The following is a 7,057-nucleotide window of genomic DNA, read 5'->3' as shown; positions in this document are numbered from 1 at the left end:
AAAAAGTGCATTTGTGGCTTAATTATTATTTTGGTAAAAGGTGCGATCAAGGAGGGAGGTATATTCCCTATGTACTCCTGACTTCCTGTCTATAGACCATTGCACAATGGGCTTAATTCAGAGCCGAACGCTCTGACCAGAGCACTCGCTCTGAATCAAGGCCCTCCTACCTGTTCTTGGAGTGGCCTCATGGACGTTCACATAGCTGTAGCTATAGCGAGCGTCCTGATGATGACCATCAGGCTTGCGACGAGACCCTGCAGTAGGGTCTCGCTGCCGGAAGCCCTGGAGTGATTTTGGCTCTATCAGAGCCAAAATCACTCCCACCGACTTCACTTGTCAGTGGGGCCGGACTCAGATGGCAAGCGTTCCCATGGGAACGCCTCTGTCTGGCAGCCATGCCCCCGGCACGCCCACCAAAAGGAGGCGTGCTGTCACTCACCATCAACAGCATGCCCCCTTTGGTGCGAGACCCCAAGCGACGGATTCCTTGTCGCTCGCTGGGTCTCGCGCATGCGCATTCGGGCACCATCGACCCGTTTGCGAGCATCCTGCGTTGGTCCGAATCATGCCCAGTATCTCTCTGCAGAAGATGCAGCTGATCATAAGATGGACATGATGGGTCTTCCCAGGGGTGGGCTCAATATTTTTCCTATGTACACCAGAATTCCTGTCTGTAAAACATTGCATGGTATCTCGCTCTGTTAAAATGTATTCACACCTAGGAGCAGAATTTGGGAGTAAAAATCTATAGTTTCAATGTACCCAGTCAGGATTATCTAAATAACCTGAAATTATACCTGAATAATGACACGGACCAGACCTGCTGGATTTATCTATTGTCTTATCCACAAACAAACCTGCCTAAAAGATCGTTTTCAAGGTGGATTTTCCCTGCAAAATCAGTGATTGGAGCATGTACTACAGCGCCAGCACAACACACTTACCTTGTTGCCCTTTGATATCAATATAGCAATAACAGATGTCTTCATCAGTGTGGCTCTCTGTGGGAGTTAATAACAGAGACAGAAGAAACACAGTGTGATCATTGCTGCCATCTACGGTCATATAACACATAGCAGACACAGTACACTGACACAATACTGTAAAGACCTGCATTAAATAGCTGCAACAAAGTTGTATTTCACATGGGGGCAGGGTAAGTTATCAGACGATGGGAAGAGGAAAGTTAATAAGTGTCTATTGTACATCAACCGGTAACTCATCGAACGATACTGAAATGAACCTCTATATACCCCTGCCTGTACCTTCTAAAATCCTAACTATAAACCTCTAAAGATAATGCTAATTTGCGTACGCAGTCATACAGTAAATAAAAAAAGACTCCAGACTTGGAACGTGTGGTTCCGAAGCACAAAGTATTATTCAAGTAAAAGTACAGTCAGTTACACGCTATTGATGCAGACACAATTAGACGCAAAGGAATTATACAGACCCCAAGTACAGTATACATACGCAGCGCTTCCGGACCAGATGATAGGCATCAGCAAGAAACCCCGTCGTCATTCAGCACGAAGACTAAAAACCCAGTGTTTGAGCACACATATTTATAACCCCCCAGAATAGACCGGACAATAGAGAAGTTTGTTGCTGATGTCATTGGTTCCCAGGGAGGAAGCATCTGTTACAGAGAGTTTAACAGGCTGGTTCAAATAGACTCACCCAGCCTCCAACAACTGGGGGTCTCTGCCCTCCCGCCCCCATGCAAAATCCTAACAGTTATACATTTTGTTGCTTGAAGTCTCTGCTGTCCATAAGTTGAGAATGCATGATGCGATCTCCACACCGATAGTACCGGAATTCTGTTGAAAGAGTATGCATCAGTATGAAACCAAACACTACTTTCTTAGCATGTATAAAACCTTAGTTATCAAATATCTATATTTCACAGCATTTATACTAACTGAACCAACTTAAATCTTATACTTTAAAGCTTATTAAACCTTATGTGTGAATATGTAATGTGTGAGTATGCAGGGTTTGATATAAGGACACTAGTTAACTTGGGGCAGATGCGTGCGCATAACGCTAATAAAACAGCAGTTTCATACAAAGTCCTATGCATTCGCTAATATGCGACTAGTTAACAGCGCAATTGTGCGTATTAATGTGTGTATGAGAAATGGTGAAAGATGCAATCGCATGTTGCTAATAGTAATATCGCCACATGTACTAAAGTGTAAGTTTATCTAAAATGGCGCTTAGGTGGCCATTCGCAAAATGGAGTCTTGCGGCCAGTCACAAGATGGCGTCGCTGTGATTCAATTTTAAACTGATCTGGTCTCAGCCAATTATCCAGCTTCGACACATCTCCTATAAATGGCTCCGGAGAAATGACGTCTATACACAGGTTTCATACTCAGTCTTATGGGGGATTGGGAATTGTCACACAGTCAGGTCTGCTTGTAGACATTAGTGGGACAGATCCCATTATAGGTAGAGGGGATTTAGTCAGGATACAGACAGCACCATCCCGACACATTCCAATTGTAAGTATTATGATTAGGGTTTAGACTCTAAGGGGAGGGTTACAGTTAGTATTCTCATGCTCAAATATGAAAAGTAGTGAATACTTGTGTGGGAACCTCTTGAAAACATCATCCATCTCTGATTCTCTAGCTCAACTGAACCAACAGAACAGTAGGGCACAGATCAAGGTTTACTGTGATAGCAGTGACCTACAGTAGCATAACTAATGTCTCATGTTATGTACAGAAATCGGAAGCCTTATAATTAGAGATGTGCACAGACCCCTGTGTTTTGGTTTTCTTTCCAAATTGATAAAAACAGCTAAAGTAGACTCATACAACCAAGACCTGTTTTTGTTCCTATAGTACAGCAACCCTCCTCCTAGTGCCTAACACTTAAAATTACGATCCGTCTGAATTGTGACCGTCGGGTTGCCGCTGTTGGTAGTGTGACCGTCAGCATTCTGACGGTCGGATCCAGACTACATCCCCAATTTCATCTACATTGCAGATCAGTTGCTGTATCTAATGGTACTAAAAATAAATTAAATTAATTGGAAGACAATGTTGTCTGAGATCGTAGTTCTTTGGATTGAAGAAAGGGTTTTATTTCAAAAGTGCTAGTAACATCTGTATTTCATGTACAGTATTTGCATATAATATGCAAAAGGGAAGGTATTCATTTTCCATTGGTTTCAGTTTATTATCTGCAGAGTCATGAAACACAGACCACAGCCACCTCGGTGACATCACAGAACTGGGAACTTATACCCCATCATGTGACATGGCAGTACCCACTTTCCTGGTGTCACATTGATGTGTGGTTTCCAGGAAAATAAGGGGAGAAAGGTAGCTTCATACACGGACACATAATTAGCAAAAATAGTTTGTGATTTTTTTCCTTACCGTAGCTATAGTCCCCTGGATCATTATCTGTGGCATCCGATTTGTGTGTATCTTTAGTTATAGGTCTGTGTTCAGATCTTTATGTGATACATCAACCAAGGTGTCAGACAAGGCAGTGGTACAATATCATTGCTGAATTACTTACATAATTACACCCATTTCCCTCTACTATATAACTGATCAGTGCACATAAGTCCAGGAATGATGAGGTTCATCCATGCGAGATGACGTTTTGCCTCTTTCTGAGTTCCGTTTTTTTGGAGGGAAAAATCCGAACTCAACGTGCAAACTCGAACCTATCCGAGCCTGCACATCCCTACTTCCTAGTAACAAGGCATACTCAGGGATAAGCCAACCTTCTTCCCCCCCAGCCAGTACTCAACTGCAGCTGAGCTTTCCTAATTAGGAGAGAGGGGGATGGGCAGCCCAGTTTTCACCAGTACATGTGAATAACCATTTAGCCCCTACTGTGGGTTGTCCAATTGCAGCACCTTAACAAATATTTAGTAAATGTGAATTATAACTGACAGTTTTCCCAGAAAAAAAAAAGGCAGCATAACCCAGCAACACTTAATGCATTTAAGCAATATATTTGCCATAGGTTAATCAACTACAAAGCACACCAGCTTAGTAGGATATTGAGCTCTGTATAATCTGGCCACCCAAGCAGCGGTATATTGGTCCATGATCTGGGAACAAGGAAACCCCAGGGAGTTCCTGTCCAGAAGCTGGTAGGTTTGCCTGATATGGGGACTCCTTAACACAGTGATTTTCATACAATATGGATTATTGTATGAAAATCCTGTGGGGATAACCCTGCTTTGCAGGCCATACATGATGCCAGCACAGGGGCTTCAGCCACCTGTCTTTCAGATTCTTTGGGCATAACAATAATTTTTACAATTATGCAAAGTTCTGAGCACACGTTATCCACCCAAATTTCCCACACACCTGTAGTAGAGGGATATGAGGAGAAACAACAGTGATGATGGGTTAACAGACTGACAGTTGTATAGACATAAAAAGGCAGTACCACACACAGCAGCTTTCAAAGTCACATGCAATGATAAGATGCATATATTCATATAAGAGGATATATTAAGCGCTTAGTTCACTATGAACAGCCTCAGGCCTAGTAGGATAAAGAGCTCTGTATGATCAGTCACCAGGGAGGCATACAGGGAGACTGACCCATCCTCCTGAGTGCACAGCCACAGAGAGCACCTGAGAGGGGTCTCTGGACGACTCGTATAGAGGGAGGCTGAGAGGAGCAACCCAGATGTGGGAATCTAGAAGGGCCAAAGTGAGGGTTGGGGGAGGGGCTGCTGGGGGAGAGCAAACCTCCCCTATGCTATATGGATCCACCCAGCTCACTGACATGGCCATCGCCACTGGCCCCTCGGCTGTCAGGTATCCATCAAGTCTCGGTGGTCTAGTGTGGGAGGCAGTCTACCTGGCTTCTCACTACAGTGTCCCCCTGGCCAGTTTCCACCACCGGAGGATGGACCGCCACGTGGCTCTGGCATCAGCAGCTGCCGTAACCACCTTACACCAGTGTTGCCGCATCAGCGGGGGTAGATGGAGCAGCGAACCGGGTGTAACCTATCAGACACTTAGCTGCTTCAAGTTCTCCATCCACAGCATGCACCGCTTGCTCAAAGGAATATGTATGTGTTCTAACTACTCGGTGGTGATCCAGCACCAGTTGTTAGGAAATTCATTATATTATATTATATTATTTGATACTGATCTTGTAATTTTTTTAAATGGGTCACCTGAGAAGCCACCACACAAACAGAAATCTAGGAAGGAAGAACAATGTTGTTCGTGGTGCACTTACTAGATCATAGAGCAAAAATAGGCCCAGGAAACTGGTGATGGGCGCCTGCTGCTGCCAGTGCTGATGATTGGGCCTGCTGCTGCCTGACCTGAAGATCTTAGCCATTAACTGCTTATTCACAGGCAGACATGCTGCAAGCAGGCTAATCGGCGGTGGCAGCAGCAAGCCCCCTTGTCACTTCAGGCCCTCTACATCAGTACTGCCTGTACCACCTGTTAGCAGTCCTGTGCATGTACTATAAATATAGATATATATATATCTCTATAAATCTATCTATCTATATAATATCCATTTTTAAATGACATCCAGAAGTATCCAGGATGTAGCTATGGCAGCTTCTTTGCAAGTGGACACATGTAAGATGGCTGCTTGTGCATTGCCTGAGCCTGGTCCGATGCCTGCGCACATTACTTTGCATGGAAAGAGATTATCACAAAAAGCTGACGCTCTTCTCAGCGGCTTCCTCACCGGCGCAGCCTTTTCTTTCCAGAAGAGCTTTTCCTGGCTATACAGCTTTAGTACATGATTAAATTTTATTTCCTGACGCAATAAGTGGCGATAAACATATGAAGGTTATTGGGGCTCGTTGCTGGTAATTGATACATTGGCCCCAAATTATGCACTACTGACATAATTCACTTAGGGAGAGTGTATGGACGTGTTGCCCATAGCAACCAATCAGATTGCAGCTATCAGGTTTTAGACTCCTCGTAAATTAGAGCTCTGCTAGTAGCTGATTGGTTGCTATGGGCAATGCCACCATTTGTCCTCTTTAGAAGGTTTGAGACCTGGTGAGCTGCATAAACAAAGACCTGTGGTCACATGTGCAGTGTGGACCAATCATACACACCTAAATCATGAATAATGTATCACAGGCCTGATCTTCTATGGTATATTATCATCAGGCCATGGACATATGCAGTTTGGCATTCTTACTGTGTCAGTGGCTGCTATGGATCGGTGGTGGTGAGATATTCACCTTGTCATTGACCACCAGTAATGGCTATATATCAGGGGAGAGGAGGAACAGGAACTCTCAGTGGGTAATGATGTATTATTATTATTATTATTATTATTATTAATAATAATAATTGAGAATGATCAATGTCAGGTTCCATTATTAATATTTTGGAGATCTATAATCGATAGGGGCTGCTGATACAATGTTTATGTTAAACTCTCTATGGGCTGCTGTCAGCCTGTAACCAGTAGGGTTGATCAAAGTTGTTTTGTGACCCTTGTCCCACATGCATCTGGTGATGTAAGCTTTGCAGATGCGTCTGTTGCTAGAACAAGGCGATCTTGCTCTAAGACGTTGTCGTTCAAACCTATGTAGGGCATTTAGTGACATGCGCAGATAAGGGTTATTTTGGGGTATAAACTTCAGTCAGGTGGTTCACAAGACACCATAGCTTTGGCCTAGTTCAGTAAGGTACACACCTCAATTAATATTTATTATTTATGATTGAGGCAGTACTGCCCCCTATTGCTAATTAAAGTGGGGTATTAATGTATGTGTTCTGGGAAGACACCTCCCCTAATTTCAAGGGGATAAAAGGAATATTCATGAGACACATGTTAGACCTTTGTGACTGGAGCCAGTATGGATGGATGATGTCTAGTATCCACATTCTTCAATCTGGGTGTCTTATTGAGACAAAGGGGGTTCCCCAGGTATCGATGCATTGAATATAAACCTTAGCTAAGTATATCTTTCTGAGTGTATACCTTGTCTGCTTATATGCCTATATGTATATATGTTATACAGTGTTATATATCTATTGTTGAAAACAATAAACTGTCCATTTATATAATCTTATAA

Source organism: Taudactylus pleione, unplaced genomic scaffold (genome assembly GCF_031769625.1).
Source record: "Taudactylus pleione unplaced genomic scaffold, aTauple2 ptg000587l, whole genome shotgun sequence".
Taxonomy (NCBI): Eukaryota; Metazoa; Chordata; class Amphibia; order Anura; family Myobatrachidae; genus Taudactylus; species Taudactylus pleione.
Note: the sequence above shows the minus strand (reverse complement) of the source record.